This window comes from Neofelis nebulosa, chromosome 2, assembly GCF_028018385.1.
Source record: "Neofelis nebulosa isolate mNeoNeb1 chromosome 2, mNeoNeb1.pri, whole genome shotgun sequence".
Classification (NCBI taxonomy): Eukaryota; Metazoa; Chordata; class Mammalia; order Carnivora; family Felidae; genus Neofelis; species Neofelis nebulosa.
The window spans coordinates 137208423-137226053 of NC_080783.1; the positions used below are offsets into that span (position 1 = coordinate 137208423).

The 17631-nt window shown below is 37.6% G+C and overlaps 1 long non-coding RNA gene across 1 annotated transcript; it reads right to left on the minus strand.

Moving 5' to 3' along the window:
• Positions 1 to 8094: 8094 nt before the first annotated feature.
• On the minus strand, positions 8095 to 16806 carry LOC131504321 (uncharacterized). The gene is made up of 3 exons (XR_009257917.1): positions 16292 to 16806; positions 12226 to 12464; positions 8095 to 8319 (listed from the first exon to the last, which is right to left on the minus strand). It is a non-coding gene; the product is annotated as an uncharacterized LOC131504321 (long non-coding RNA).
• Between the last annotated feature and the right edge of the window lie 825 nt (positions 16807 to 17631).

A 17631-nucleotide genomic window follows, 5' to 3' on the forward strand; every position in this document is an offset into this window, starting at 1 on the left:
ACCTTCATCCAACTGCCCAGTCTCTAGGAATCAAGCTACTATGAGGCTTTGAAAGACTACCCTGATCAATGCTCAAGGCTATAGCTTCCACCGTGTCCTACTCTGGGCAATGTAGTCCTTATCTTCTTCAGGCCTAATTCTGCAAACCAGCGAGACAAGGATTGAATTTGACTCACAGATAGGTTTGTTCTCCAATTATCTAAAGTCTCCATCCTGCCTTTTTGTTCCCAACAATAAAACTGAACATCTGTGTTCTCATTCTTTCCCTGTTCCTTCTCTTATATTTTTGGTTTAAGTGCACAACCTCTAGAACAAGTTTGTTCGAGTTTGAATCTAAGCTCCACCACTCACTAACTATGTGGCTTGGTCAAATCATGTAACCTTTCTACATTTCAGGTTTTCATCTTTAAATTGAACATAAATAAAAGACACCTATCTCATAAGTGTATGTGTTGCACTTAGAACCATCACTAGTACATAATAAGTACTTTGCAGGTGTTATTACTTTATTTATCATTGCTTATTACTTATTGTTATATTATTACTGACCTGGCTCTTATAGGTATTTGAATGAGATCAGTAGACTAGATCTTTTAACATAAAGGCCATAATGGCTTCCAACTATTGAACTATTTCTTCAAAGTAGTTCTATACTCCACCATAGCCTATCAACATTTTTGGCCTTTAACAGAACAAAAAATGTTTAATTATCTTCTTGGCAGTAAACAAAAAGGTCTAATGGACTTTTATTTTTAGGGAGGAAGAGTGTGTGGAGAAGTATCTTTCATTTCCTTTGGTATTAGATTACTAATTTTAAATCACCCTATCACATTTTAACAGGCCAAAAAAAATTTGCCCAATTTCTAACTCAGAAGTCTGTACAGACTTTCTTACTCTGCACCTTATTTAAGCATCACCAGGAAGATGTTTCTATCGCATTGAGGAATTGGCTAAATTCCACCCCCCCTCCATCTGCTTTCTAGCACTTGTGGCTTTTTATTTCATATCACTTATAATTCAATGTAATTTGAGTTGCTTCTTAAAGTCTCAGGCTTAACTTGTTAGCTTGTCAGTCATCCATTTTCTGTGATGAGTCAAAAATATTTTTCACCTGGTGAATAAAATATGGATATTTCATTTCATTGAACCATTTCAAGTTTCTAACATTGAATTGTTGATGTCTTGAGATTCTTTGCACCTGCTTAATTTTGATACACGACCTTTACGTTGCTTTGAAAGTCAAACTTCTAATGGGGAAGAATGTATTTTAATGTGCATATTGGCATGTTTCATAGGTTCAAAAGTGCTTTCTTTTATGTGCAGAGAATGAAAATAAATGATCCTCTGACAGCCTGTCAGCCAGAGTTTTATTAGCTATGTCTGACCATGTCCCTTGGGTGGAAATGGCAGCCAAGAGCATCTGGGTTTTTATTTATTGTTAGGACATTTTGTACACGTTGTGGGAAGACCATAACCTTGCTTCTTCTTGCCTCAACTCTTGAGTAGATAAGCCCCTGCCCCTGTGGGGGGAATTGGGAAGGAACTTTCTTTAAGACTGTGCCTTTACATGCACACCTTTCCTCATGTGAGGGCCTGCAACTCTAGAAATGTGGAGACCTGGGGCGGGGCTGAGTATTGAAGAATTCAGGGAAAGGGGACCTTTTTATTATGTCTTAGACTGCAAACTTCAGTGAGATATATTTGCCATTGCAGTGGTTATACTTGTTAAGTAGCCAGGACTGGAGACTAAGAAGAACAAAAGGAAAAAAAAAATTAACTATGTTCTAAGAATTGTATTTAATGCTTGGCAGGTATTGTCTCTTTTTATTCCACAATAATTCTATGAAATAAGAACCAATTTTATGCCCATTTATTTACTATTTATTTTTAATTTTATGCCCATTTAAAAGGTGAGAACATTTAGGATCAGACAGGTCAGGCAAAGTAACTTGTCCAAGGTAACATGTCTGGAATCAGAAACAAAATTAAATATAAGTTGATTTATTATAGGTCACACAGCGAGCAAATTAAAAGCCCACTTGTTCTAAGGACTTTACTATGTTATGGAAAATTTTATTTTATTGATCATTTATGATAGATTTATAGAGCATATAAAGTTGCTAAGCTATTTTTAAGGAGGGTTTTTTGTTTGTTTGTTTGTTTGTTTTGGTCAAGGCTAGCTGGATTTCTTTCTTTGTTATTTTTTTATTAGAGAATTCAAGAAACTCTTTTTTGTTTTGTTTTATTAAAGTATAATTGACATACAACATTATATTTCTTTCAGGTGTACAACACAGTGATTCAACATTTACATACATTACAAAAAGATCACCTGGATAAGTCTAGTTACCATCTGTCACCATACAAAGTTATTACAATGCTATTTACTATATTCCTTATGCTGCACTTTATATCCCCTTGACTTAACGTATTTTATAACTAGAAGTTCGTACTGCTTAATCCCCTTTATGTTTTTAGCTCATCATTCCACTCCCTTTTCTTCTGGTAACCACCAGTTTGTTCTCTGTATTTATGAGTCTGTTTCTATTTTGTTTATTTGTTTTGTTTTTTAGATTCCACATGCAAGTAGAATCATATGATATTTGTCTTTCTCTATTTGATTTATTTCACTTAGTATAATACTCTCTGGGTTTATCCAGGTTGTCACGAATGGCAAGATTTCATTATTTTGATGACAGAGTAATAGTCCTATTATATATATACCACATCTTTATCCATTCATCCACTGATGGATGTCCATCTATTGAGGGACACTTAGGTTGCTTTTATTTATTTACTTATTTAAAAAAATATTTTTAATGTTTACTTTTGAAGGAGAGAGAGAGAGAGCATGAGCAGGGGAGGGAGGGAGGGAGGGAGAGAGAGAGAGAGAGAGAGAGAGAGAGAGAGAGAGAGAGAGAGAGAGAGAGAATCTGACCAGTCTCCAGGCTCTGAGCTCTCAGCACAGAGCCCGACGTGGGGCTCGAACGCACGAGCCTTGAGATCATTACCTGAGCCGAAGTTGGAAGTTTAACCAACTGAGCCACCCTGGCACCCCATTTAAGTTGCTTTTATATCCTGGCTATTGTAAATAATGCTGCAGTGAACATATGGGTACATATATCTTTTTGATTGGTGTTCATTTTTTTGGATAAACATTCAGTGGAATTGCTAGATTGTATGGTAGTTCTATTTTTAATTTTTGAGGACCCTCTATGTTGTTTTCTATGGTGACTGCCCAATTTACATTCCCAATCCATCAAGAGGGTTCTCTTTTTTGCACATTCTCACCAACACTTGTCTTTTTGATAATAGCCATTCTGACAGGTATAAGATGATACTTTGTTGTGGTTTTAATTTTGCATTTTTTTGATGGTTAGTGGATGTGTCTGCAATGACTTTAAATGCAAGTAAAATAGTTCTCCTTATTTGTGGCTAAAAACTATGGTAATATTGATGAATATTGCTAGTTAGGCTCTGGTGAATTATCTTCTTCAGGTAGTTGGGATTTAGTTTGAGAATTCATGGAGAAATGAGGAAGCATAGAAAACTGCTTTCCAAATTTTACAATTAAGTTAGCTTTATGGAAAATTGGAACATTTCCCAAGATTCAACAACTATTCCAGGACCCAATAGCAATTCTTGTGATGTATTTTGTCATCCACTGAGAAAAGGACATCTGTGAATTCTAGCTGTGGGCATCCTGGTTGAGTTATGACCAGTATAGCAAGGTCACATGGTAAAAACATGACAACTTTAATAGAAGACATTACCTGCTATTGTTTTCCTCACAGGGTAGTGGGGTGGGGGGAAGGGCGTGGTAGGTACTTGGATACCTCCACAATACTGCTCAAATTTGCAGTACAAACCTCCAGCTATATGTTCAGCTACATTTACTGTAATATCTGTAAAATCTAGAAATGACATACAATTTTGCACTAAAATCATTACAATTTGGATTCTCAAGAATTGGTACAGTTTCAACTTCTAGTTGGATATAGAGATAGAGGTTATTTGAAGGCTTAGCAATTTTTTTTTCTACTTAGATTATTTCTAGGTATACCTGCTACTTAAGAATCCAGTGAACCTTCACCTCTAGCTATAGCATCAAGTATCTCATTTAATCTATACATCTTGCCTGTAATGGACTGAATGTTTATGTCCTCCCAAAATCCATATGTTAAAACCTCAACCCCACAAGGTATTAAGGCATTAAGAGGTGGAGACTTTAGGAGATAATTAGGTTATGAGAGCAGATCCCAAGTGAATGACATTAGTGCCTGTATAAAAAAAGAGACAAGATCCCTCATCTCCCCTCCATGTGAGGTCATGGCTACCAACCAGAAATGAACCAGAAACTGGGTTCTTGCCAGACACCGAATCTGCTGACACCTTTATCTTGGATTTCCCAATTTCCAGAATTGTGAGAAGTAGATTTCTGTCATTTGTAAGCCAGCTAGTCTATGGCATTTTGTTATAGCTGCCAAACGGACTAAGACATTGCCCTAGAACTAGTCTTTCCTCCAACACACCTTTACAGTAATAAGAATAGTGGTTTCAGAATTATTTTGTTACTAGCTTCTTGATTTTATGTAAGTTTACTTAAAGTTTCTGAGCCTCAGAATTCCTATAGTATTTAAAATGGGGTTAATATTTTTTTTACTTCATTATAAAGCAATTATTAGTAAGGCTTAATGAAAAAAGCTTGTAGAATATATTGTATTTGAATCATTCATTGAGTAGTGTCTTGATCAGAGAAAGGGTTAATTGAATTATATTGGAATGAGTTTAATTTAATTTACAGTGATTAGAGAATAATTTTTCCTCTTTAATCCTCAGATTTTGAGATCCCTAGCCATCAGAAACTCCTGAAAACTTCATTTCAACTAGATCTAGTTAGGCGTGAAGGAGAAGGAAATTATCAAAAGAAGAAGTGACATACGGGGTGCCTGGGTGGCTCAGTCGGCTGGGCGTCCGACTTCAGCTCAGGTCACGATCTTGCGGTCCATGAGTTCGAGCCCCATGTCGGGCTCTGTGCTGACTGCTCAGAGCCTGGAGCCTGTTTTGGATTCTGTGTCTCCCTCTCTCTCTGACCCTTCCCCATTCATGCTCTGTCTCTCTCTGTCTCAAAAATAAATAAACGTTAAAAAAAATTTAAAAAAAGAAGGAGTGACATAAGCAATCCCCCTTTCCTCACCTGACCTATCAAAGTTCTCTTGAGACTGAAACTGTGGCTCTCAATAGATTCCTTGAGTTGCCTAGTGTCAACTGCTACCAGCAATTGTGCACAACGGGACTTACCATCAGTGACCATGACGTTTAGCGCTTGTGGAATCAAAGCAGACCACAGGCATAGGGAGACACACTCTATCTTTTCATTTTGAGGAGCACCCTCTTCTGATTGAGAACAATATGCATATACATTGATTTCTTCTGGAATAAAAAAAAAAATTTAAGACCAAAGACTTTCTACACATGAAGGTAGAAACAGAGTGGTGCACAGTGCTCTTGGGGTGAGCAGCACACTCCCAATAATCTGTGATTATTATTTGGGCTGAAGTATGTTAAGGACACAGGATGTGCTTTAACATGGGTGTGTGGGGGCTGAATATTCAAACGGGAATAAATCAACAGCCTGCTGCTAACGTATTATTTAAAAATAAGTATTTCACAATGTACCAGCAGAAATATTAAAACCCAATCTCATGATAGGAGCACGGAGATTGGGCTTTCTTCACTCTCTTAATGATTTTATTCAGAGAAGGATTATCTTTTCTTTGTTTCAAACATCAGTGATTCGGCAATTACACAGGCTCTCTGCAGGCGGGGGTTGAGACAGAGAGAGAGCTGGGAAGGAGAAGTGCTTTGAGCTGGAATGTGTTTTTGAACAGATTTAAAGGTATTTTAATCATAGGCCTTTAATGCTATTTTAGAACATGTGTGTGGCTCCCTAGCTTATCTTCTCCCTTCTGCTGCAGCTGCTAAGAAATAGGCAAATTGCTCTCAGAAAGACGAATACAGTTTATTTTTGGGCCCTGAATTTTTGATTCCAAGTGTTATGAACGAGCAAGTTCATAGAAACATGTGCCTAGACTGTTGGGATGAGCACTGGATGTTGTATGGAAACCAGTTTGACAATAAATTTCATATTAAAAAAAAAAAAAGAAAAACATGTGCCTAGAACAGTGCCCTGTGATTAGAGACCTCTGTCTTGAAGTGCTTCCTCCTCTCTTCAGATGGACTTAGCTTCAGACACTCATGACAAGTAGTTACCTGTGCAGGTTCAGCTCATTGATTTGCCACTGCCTTTATTCTCCTGAAATATGACTTTCTATTCATGCTATTCTGGTTTCTATTCTACCCTGTAATTTGTGCAAAAAGAAAAGTATCAGACGTGCCTGCTTAACAGTCTGTATTGACAGTTTGCAGAACAGAACAGATTGGACCTATTTTCTTCCTGCATTCAGTTTAAAGTATTTGAACCTTTCTAACAGCTGTGAGACAATATTTATTCTTAGTCAGCAACCGATTTCATGAGTCTAAAACCATGTAATGTATGTAACTGCGTATTAAACCATGCAGAGCTGCCTGAGTGATGAGTTGGAACTTCACTAGGAGATCAAGTATGCTGCTCTGAAAGGGATGCTTTGGGATGGTGGGATGGGTCAGACTCTACTTCAGAAATACAACAAAATGGTTCAGGAAGAAGCCAAGGATTTCCATTTCAAGAAAGACCAGTCAAACTCACAGGCAGGGGGAGTATTTGCAGAGTTTTACCTGTGATGGTGGTAGTAGTGGGGGTAGAGTTGTGGGAGACGATTAGAGAGGGAGGGAGGCAAACCATAAGAGACTCTTAAAAACTGAGAATAAACTGAGGGTTGATGGGGGTGGGAGGGATGGGAAGGTGGGTGATGGGCATTGAGGAGGGCACCTGTTGGGATGAGCACTGGGTGTTTATGGAAACCATTTGACAATAAATTTCATATTAAAAAAAAGGAAGTAGCCATTTGTGTGTAAATTTCATAGGATAGCGAATAAACTTCAGCCAGTTCTGCTTGTCTTTTAATTATTAATAAAGGGCCACAGGGAAGGGTTGGGTTGTGAACCTTTGGAGTGTGTGTATAGAATCACTTTGGGAGCTTATTAAAAATGTAGGATCCTGTTTGCATCCTCTAGACTTTCTAGTTCAGAAGGTCAAGGGTGGAGCTAAGGAATTTGCATATTTAATAATCACAGGTAATTCTGATGCATGTAACTTAAGAAACAATTGTTATAGATTTCAAAAGAAGAGTGGAGGATTTAGTATTCTTATTGCCCATGATTGAAACTCACCACTAATCCTAAAATATTCAAGAACTAAAAGCAAGGAGCAAAACTGACTCGAATACATTGTTGTGCAGTTTAGTTGTAAGTGATGGGGATGGTAATCAGCAGTTTTTAATTCCTTACTGTGTGTCAGATGATTGAAACTGAATAAATTTTATATAATCTTTATTATAGCTCAGTAAGTCGGTTAACATTACATCATTTTACAGGTAGTAAAACATGCTCAGAAATGTTGAGTAACTTGTCCAAAATGACATAGTAATTACCAGAGCCCCTTAGGCTTCTCACTCTCCTCATTCTGCTCAGGAAAGTTTATCATGACTTCTATACCAGAATCTCTATACCAACAAATCTTAAATCTGTATCTGCAGCCTGGATCTCTCTTGAGTGTTCTCCAACCATCTATCTGTTGGCCTGTTGGAATCACCTGAAGTTCTACACATTCTCAACTGTACTTGCCATCTTCCTCCGTATATTTTTTTTCTCCTTTACTGTTCTCTAGTTCAGCTAGTAGGACCCACTATCTACCTATTGGTCAAGCCATGCATAATGGGGTTCTTTTGATCAAAACACCCAAATATCTCCTGATCTGATGATCTTCTGCTGGTCCTCACCACTAACCTTCTAGTTCAGGCCAGAATCATCTCTTGCCAAGTGTATCAGTTAGTGTTTGCTGCACAATACAAAATTTCCCATAACATAGTGACTTAAAATATAAATCATTTTACTTTACTCACAATTATGTGTGCCAGCTGTGTAGTTTTTTAGGTCTGGACAAGTTTGGCTAAGCTCTGCTGGGCTTACTCTTGTGTCTGTGATCTACTGAGATCGCTGGTGGCTTAATGACCTACCATGGCCTTACTTACATATATGGTGATGGACAGGCTCTCAGCTCATGGCTGTATGGCTTTTGACCAGGGTGCTGGATTCTTTTCCATATGTGGCTTTTCATTCTTCAGCAGGCTAGCTCATCCACATGGTGGTCTCGGTATTCTAAGTGCAGTAAAAGAGAAGAAGCCCCGATGTACAAGTATTTTTCAGGCCCTTGAGCTGTATTTGTTAGTGTCATCCAGAGCCCCTGACTCACTGTGGCAAGACACTGCCAAAGGTTGTGGATAGAGGGAGAGGAATATTTCATAGCCATTTTTGCAATCTATTACACTGGGACTTTGTAATAGCTCCCTAATGGTTTCCTTACCACCAATCTTGCCTCCTCCAATCCTTTTTTCATCCAGCAGTCAATGAATGGTCTATCATGTCAGCACTCCTCTCACTTCACTGGTATACCATTGTTTTGAATGTTCTAAAGCCCTAACTCCTTAACATGACTTAAGGTACTCCAGGATTTACATTCTATCTACCCCTTTGAGCTTTGACTCTCTCCTTATATTCTTAATTTCTTGTGGTTACTCAAACAGCCAGATTTAGTGTTTCTTAATCAGAGAGAGTATGTGGCAGTAGGCTCTCATTAGTGTCCTTATCTTTCTCCACCTGAAAAGCACATTCTCATTTCCCTATCTTCCTGACCCTCCCTTATTTAAGTAACATATCTATCCACTAGTCTGAGCTTAAATATCACTTCCTCAGGCTTCTGTGGACATTTTGAATAGTAGCACTTAGAGTTTACTGCAGGTAAGTGTTCAAAGTCTGCTTTCCTGTGAGAGTAGAAGCTCTGTGAAGTCAGGAACCATGTCAATTTCATCTCGTACTAACTCTCTAACATGTAGCACCATGCCTGGTACATAGCAGGTGCTCAGTAAATACTGGCTAAAAGAACAAACACTCCTGACTTGTCTTATTTCAATCTGACCATGGTACACTGTAGCTTAGGCTCAACTTGCTGATTCTGTTCCCTTTGCTTATATACTTAATTTATTTTGTGTTTCCGGACTAAAAATGATTTTAGTAATGAATGGAGAAGGAAATATATACACTATCTTTATATCTAATGATATGTATCTAATACATATCTAATATGTATAATGTTATATATATTTAGTAAATTTAGTAATTCAGAAAATTTGGTAAGCTCACATTATTTCTTGTTCAGGAGTCAAGTGTAAATTATGTCAATGTCTTTTCTTGCATCCCCACCTCCTTAGAGAGAAAAATAAATGAGTGATTTAAGAGGAAAAGGATGGGACCACTGCAAAGGGAGCTTAGACAACTTTTCAGTGGTCTGAGAGCAGTCTTACCCATGTTGCCTTAGCTGTCTATGGTCTGTTGTTGCATGGAAATTTTCTTGGTAGGCTGGCATCATGAACATTGGCCAAGGTCTGCTCTGCGGAAGCCAGTCAATTTCTAAAATTCATGGAAATCTACTTGGGAAATATAATTTCAAGGCCTGTCTTTCTTGACTTGTGTATATAGTGTGTCCTTATAGTTTGTGTCAAGTGAAGCTGCCATGGTGAACTTTATAGCAAATCTGATAACTCTGTTACTATAAACTCAAAACAGAAAAAAAAAATTCAGAAGTCTTCTCTGGACACTAGAAAAAAGTTGTCAAATCAAATAGTTCTTAAATCGAAGTTATTGATTTTGAAGCCCTGGAAAACTAGGTCATGTATAATTTGTATAAATCTAATTAGTTAGAAACATATAGACTGGTTTACAGCCTCTCTCCATATCCTTTATCGATCTCAGTTTCTTCATCTATGAAGTGCAGAAATTCATAATCTTATACTACATAATATTGCTATAGACCTAAGATGAGATAATATATGTGAGATAATTTTGTGTGCTATAAAGTATTATTCATTATCAAGCATTTTTTAATATATATATTCCGGACCTTGTGTTAAGGCCAAGGGAGAGATATAAAAACGAGTAAGATATAGTCCTTGCTCTGAGTAAGCTTGCAACTGATGGAGGTGACAGATGAGGATAAAATCATAATACAGAATGAGCAAAACTGCAGTATCACAGAGGGGGTAGCAATTAATTCTGGCTAGAGGGTTCACAGAAGAGAAGATATTTAATTTGGGCTTGGAAGGATAGGTAAGATTTTACCAGAGGGAGAAGACAAGAAGGGCGTTCTAGTCAGATATCTCCTTCTAATCTGTAACAGGAGACTCACTCTGTTTTTAAAACAATGAGAAGTGGCGGGTAGATACCCAGAAGGCATATAAAAGAGGTATAATTGTGAATATTATTTATTTATTTTTGGATTAAGAGAGGATGAGAGGAAGTCATAAAACAAAGCAGCATCAAGGACAACTAAACCAGAACAAGAAGCAATGAAAATTCACTGGGGGAAATAAAACCCATTACTTGTTACTTTATATATACCCCCAAAATGCATGAAAACTTTGAAGCCACCCCTGAAAATTTCATGCATCAGAAGAGGATGCTTTTCTCTTACTTAATAATCAGATGAGTGAATACGTCAATGTGGAGATTGAGACAAATTGAAAGTGATTAATAGTGTTTGGTAAAGGATGCATTCAAATACTTTTATAAAAGTAACTTCAACAACAATTCATGAACTAAGCAGAAAAATAGGAAAGTAACTGAGTTCTAATTAGACATATTGTCAACACTTTGTGTCATGGGTGGAAAGGCCCATTACTCCTCATACTCCCTACCCCTATTGCCAGGGGACAACGAAGATGGATGCTTTAGTTTTAAATGAAGAAATCTGTGCGAGACAAATTCATGAAAAAAAGTTCAAAAAAATGTTAAAAAAGCATTTTAAATGTAAAGAATTCAAGGGGCTCCTGGGTGGCTCGGTTGGTTAAACATCTGACTCTTGATTTTGGGTCAGGTCATGATCTTACAGTGGTGAGATCTAGCCCTGTGTTGCGTTCTCCACTGGGTATGGAGATTCTCTCTTCCCCTCTCCCTCTGCCTCTCTTCTGCTCATGCTCACTCTTTCTCTCTCAAAAAACAAAACAAAAGCAAAATAAAAAAAAGCAAAATAATTCAAAATCTGAAGGGAAACATAGACACACATATACACACAGATTCATTTCCCATTTTCAGACATATTAAGTTAGAGACCAGACATATAATTTAAATTATTCAGAAGGATGCCATTGAAAGTGAAAGGGAGTGCTGTTTATAATTGTCACCAGGACAACAGGTGCAAACTGGGACTGTCCTGGGTAAGTTAGATGTATGGTAACCTTAGTTGTAGGAACTGCACAGTTAAACTTTGTTGAATAGGACAAAACAAATGCTTTTTTTTCCCACTCAGGAGCTCCTAAGGCTTCTGGCCTTAAAACACTAGAAGTTTTGGCTAATGCAAAATTTATTATGTAGGTGGGAATAGAGTAGTATAAGCACCAGTATATTGTTGTGCTTAAGAGCATTGACTGATTTCAAATCCTGGTTAACTGTGTGACTTTGGGTGAATTGCTTAATGTCTCTGTGCCTCAACTTCCTCATCAGTAAATTGGGGATAATAACTGTTATTGTGAGAATTAAACAACAATACATAGAAAGTGCTTGCAAGAGTGTCTGGTTCAAAGGATTATGGAAATGCTTGTTAGTTTTATAATTATCCATTTCATAGATTACACTTCTCTCCCTACCAAAAAAATAAAAAATAAAAAATAAATAAAAGGAACAGATAAACAAATTATGTTCAGAGTTTAACCTGATAATCAGGTTCACTTTAAGGTAGTCAAAAAGTGATCCAGGATAGACTGAGCTGGAAACTTGGGCCTTCTCCAGAAAGAAGTATTTCCAAGCTTTCTCTGGAAATGAGTGAAGGGGAAGAAGAGGTCAGGCAAGATCTTATTTTACTGGTTTGGTTTAAAGTCTCTGAGATGTCCAATGCTCGGTCAGATCTGTACCAGACTTGTTACTCATGTAGTGATATTATAGAGGCAAATGAGGTTTGAAAAAACACTAGAAACTTCCAAAACAACCACAGGAAGTCCATATTGATATGCTTACATTTAAGTCTTGCCATTAGACTGAGTCTTCTTCATTATTACAATAATTTGTAATTACATTGGGGCGCCTGGGTGGCTCAGTCGGTTAAGTGTCCGACTTCAGCTCAGGTCACAATCTCGCGGAGCGTGAGTTCGAGCCCCGCGTCAGGCACTGGGCTGATGGCTCAGAGCCTGGAGCCTGCTTCCGATTCTGTGTCTCCCTCTCTCTCTGCCCCTTCCCCGTTCATGCTCTGTCTCTCTCTGTCCCAAAAATAAATAAACGTTAAAAATTTTTAAAAAAAAAATTAGTAATTACAACAATTAATTACCATTATAATTATTATTAAAACAATAATATAAAAATAACTATAACTGTCATTCTTGAACCTTTACTAGATGCCAGGCCCTCCCCGAGTCCTTCACATGTATTAACTCATGCAATACAACAAATATTTGATTTAGGTGCTATTATTGTTATGCTTTTGCAGATGAAGATACTGAGGAATAAAGAGGTTACAGATTGACTTAGTTTTGTATTTCATCAGTGTCAGATACATGCCAGGCACCTGGTAAGTATTTATTGAATCAATTTGCTTGTAGGCCTGTTAATATTTTCTAGCAGAACCCACTCACATCGTTGATTTTATTCAGTAAGAGGAAATTTTGAGAATCTATTTAGAGGAAAAAACATTTGCTTGCAACTGCTTTGTTATCCTTGCATATATTTGTTCTTGGTATTTTGATTTCTGTAAGACCACAAGAACTCATAATTATAAACAACATTTCAAATAACCTTTTATGTGCCATCATAGGTAAGGATAGAAGTGTTAAATGAGATTTTGAATTCTGGAAAACGGCCTAACAAATGAGAACAGATAATTTTTAATAAATCACTTATGTTTGGCTTTGGAAAGCATTATTCTGGATATTTTTGCCTCCAGTGATTTGATTTCCTAATTATGTTTTTACCTCAGGACAGTATTATAATTGCTTGCATTTTCTGAGCACAGACCAGCTGTAAGGGGAGAGGGGCACTTCTGGGCAGTTCTGTAAATGTCAGGAGCAGGAGGTCAGTCTGGGGTTAATGATGTGCTCTGAATCTTCCACACAGTGGAAAATTCACCAGTGGAGAGTGTGCCTATGATAAAGTATGTGAAGTACAGAGAGGACACCAAGTAGAAAACGAGGCAGCCGGAAAGACATCAACAGCAGAGAAGGCAGGGGAATAGCACAGAGTAGCCATTAGAGGCAATTGATCAGGGAAACAAATAGAAGATGGTAGTAAATTTTTATTCTCCTCAATGGGCTATTTTGTAATGGTACTTTGGATCCTATGTGTTTGGCTACAAAAGCAGGCACTGCATTTTAATGTTTTGAGTCAGTTATAGAAAACAATAACAGGGGAGAAATAGTATTCCCAAGGATATGATGATATCTGTGTGTTTATTTGCTGCATTTAAAATTTAAAGGGCCAGGCTCCAGAAATGAATTATAGTTAGATTAAATGCTTTTCTAAATGCCAAAGTGATGCAGTGGCTCATCCCGATTTCTCCCTCATCATGCCTCTGTTTGACAACTGAAATCTAAGCACAGCCATAATCTCATCAGCCTTGCTTCTTTAATGAAAGACACTACCCTCAATGATCCATTTGATCAACACTCATTCAACAGTAACCATTGGTGGGCAAACAGTCCAGTGGGGGAGAAAAACACTAAAACAGAATTATAGATCACCCCATACTTAGAGTTGTGTTAAATGCAATGAAGAAAATTTCTAATTCTGAGAACACAGTATAGAGGGACCTATTATAGACTGGTGTGTGTGGGGGGAGAGGGTTGACAGAAAGTGTCCCTGCATACGTTACACGTAAGACTTGAATAAATAGGAATTGGCCAGGTGAAGCTGGTGGTGGAAAGAGTCAAGTGCACATGACATATCTTACTCTATTCTTTATATTAAAAGGGTTTTGTAACTTCAAAGTCAGCCGGTTGACTATTTCTGGTGGGGCTGATTGAAGGGAATGTGATGAAATTTGGAAAGCTCACATAATAACAACAGGACACTGGAGTGACACCCCTTTCTCCTAAAACACTCCTCTCCACCTTGGAAAGCAGAGACCTGTGGTAGAATTATTGAAATGTAGGTGAACAGGTTGCCTTCCTTTTGGCTTTGATGGTGCCAGAAGAGGGAAAGAAGAGTCTGCATGGTCTCAGTAGAGGTGGAAGATAGCAACCAGGAACCATTGGGTTGCTCTTCTCACCATAGCGCAATTATTATGGGCTTTCAGGGACCTCTCTCTGGACAGACAGGGAATGTGTAAAATGCCTTCTGAGGTTGGCAGATATAAAAAGCCCAGATGGCTGATATAAAAATCCCATCTCCAAAGGCATTCTAAGGGGAATTCAGTGCTGCTCTCAGAGCATGAGTTTTAAATCTACACAACCTAGGACCATTGTTTTGCAGATAGCTTCAGCTATTTATTTTTACTGCAACATGGGGGAGAGGTGACTTCAACAACTTTTTCTGTGCTTAATGCTGGATTCCATAAATCACCTCAGAATAAGTCTGGCATTAAAGGCAAAAATGAGTTAAAAATCCTATGTTTTTTTAAAAAAAAAGCTGTGTGGGAGGCAATGCTCAGTCTGGGAGGTTTGAGAGGAAAGCTCTCACGATGTTCACAGCCCACAAAATCACAGGGTGTAAGTTCTCGGGGAGGGAATTCTTTGGCAGTAGCAACATACATAATCGCATTTTCCTCAGAGCAGGCTTTATGTTCAAGTTTTTAATTCATGTTAAGGTTTAAAGAATTGCCTTTAATTATAAAAATGGCTAAACATTTTTATCTAGTATCCTTTCAGAAAACAGATTCCTTGAGGAATGATTTAATCCAATGATTAGGGTGGTGATAGAAAAGCACAGACTTGTTATGCACTCAGCTAGGAACATGTGTGTGTTTAAGTGTGAAGCCCAGATAGGAATATGCATTAAATTATTCCTTTTTCATGCAATCACATGGACAATAAGCAAATCCCACAAGTATTGTTCTCCTGCAAGAATCCTGGCTACTGGCAGTTCATTTTCAAGTACAGATTTCTCTACATGAAATCGAAGTAACCAAACATAATCGTTTCTCTGTCAGCTCTTGATTATTAGTGTGTAAATTATGTCTTAACGCTTTCCAGAGTCGCTAACATCACTTCATCAGGGAGCCCAGGTTTTGAGTTCTGCCAGATGTCAGCTTAATGCTGGAGATATGAAAAGTTTCATAGTAATGGTAATAATAATTGTTAATATTTATTGAGCATTGTCTACGTGCCAGGCAATATTCTAAGTGCTTTCCATGTTTTATTTTGACTCCCCCCAAAACCTCCTGGAGTAGATATTATTCTTATTTCTGTTTTACAGATCAGAGGAAGGGAACTTGTGAAAATTGGCCAAAATCACATTGAGGAGGGCACTTGTTGGGATGAGTACTGGGTGTTGTATGTAAGCGATGAACCACAGGAATCTATGCCCCAAACCAAGAGCACACTTCACACACTGTATGTTAGCCAATTTGACAATAAATTATGTTAAGAAAAAACAGAAAATTGGCCAAAATCAGACATCTCATCATTGTGATCAGGCTGCCAATCTGACTTCTCTACAAATGTGTTACATCAGAAGTGACATATTTTATTGGTTCTTTTATTTTCAGAACATACTCAATTAAAATTTTATCCAAATTGTTCCTTAGTCATGTATTTTATTTTGCTTACTGACACAAAAGTTAGTGACAGTAGAAGCTAAATATTATTGATCAACACTTGTGGACTTGTTTTAGGATGCTATTTTTGCTTTCTTGCTTTGGTATTATCAGTTTGTAAGTAAATGATAACCACCCCTGCACACACCCCCCCCCCCATTTTCTCATGAGAAAATTCTGAATAGATCTTTAAGAAATGTCCTTGTAGGTATAAAGTATGCAGCATGTCCAAAATGTATTTGACCTTAAACCTCTCCGCATTTTGGGGGAGCATTTTGTGCAGCAAGTATTTCCCAACTGTGATAAATGCTATTCTAATATTTTATCATAAGCATATCTTACCTCCTTTTCATCTCTCAAATGACTATAATCTAGATTGTCTTCAAGACTTCCATAATTTCAAATCAAATGGCCTCTTCTCAGATGACATCTCATGATCTCCCAGGAAACAACTTTATAAACTGTTTCTGACTTGGAATGTTCTCCTTTCTGGGTTTGAGTTCACCATTTCCTTTTGGTTTTTTCTTTTCCCCTCTGTCTTCTCAGTTTTCTCTATTACCTTGCCTTTGTCTAATTCTTAGATTTTCCCTAAGGGCCTATCCTTGACTGCCATCTCAGTGTTAAATTTCTAGTTGCTTCATTCAGACTGCCACACTCATCTTTACTTTCTGAATATTCCCCGACTTCTTTAGAAATAACTAATTCCTCTTCCCTTTCCCTGTCAAGGGCACTTTATTTATGCCATGGTACAAAGTTGTATCCTGCCTGCCTTATAACTAGTGTCCTTTGTGAGGAAACAGTAGGCTCTGTTGTGGATAACTCAGACGATTATCAGAACAAAAGTTTACATCTCACTCATGCAAGAGTCTGAGGCAGATCAGGGCAGCTCTCACGGACGGCTGTCTGCCATTCCATTCAGGGATTCAGAGATCCAGGCAACTTCAAATTTGAGGCTCTACCTTCTCAGCAAAAGGGATTTTTCTCTGACTTCCATGGCGGAAGAGAAAGATTTGAAATTTAATAGGGGCATCCTGACTCATCCTGGTCTGTGCTGTTCATATTTCACTGGCCATCATAAATCGTAGGGTTCTAGATAGCAGAACTGGGCTGTTTAGTCTTCCATGTGCCCAGGAAAGATGGGACAACTACTGGTGAACAGCTTGGTACATGGATTGTGTCATAACCATTTTTCTACCCCCCATAGTTGGCACAGAATTTGATAATAAACACCAATAATGTCTCATAAACTGAATCTAATCTAGTTCAAACTTGCATCACTTTACAGATGGAAAAGCTGAAGCCCTCCCCAAGGAAAGAGGGTTTCCCCAAATTAGTCAAGGAGATATTTACAGAACTAGGAAAAAGAATCTAAGTTTATTGCTCCTTTTACTACACTTGCTGTTCCTGAAGGAATTTATTCTAGAGGAATTGTATGATTTTGCTGGGTTGAGCATTATGTCCATTAAGATTGTGAGGTTTGTTTTTGTTTGTTTTCTTGCTTGCTTTATTTTCTTTTGAAGTTTATTTATTTATTTTTTAATTTTTTAATTTTTAATTTTTTAATTCTATTTTTTTTAAAAATTTACATCCAACTTAGTTAGCATATAGTGCAACAATGATTTCAGGAGTAGATTCCCTAATGCCCCCTAACCATTTAGCCCATCCCCCTCCCAGAACCCCTC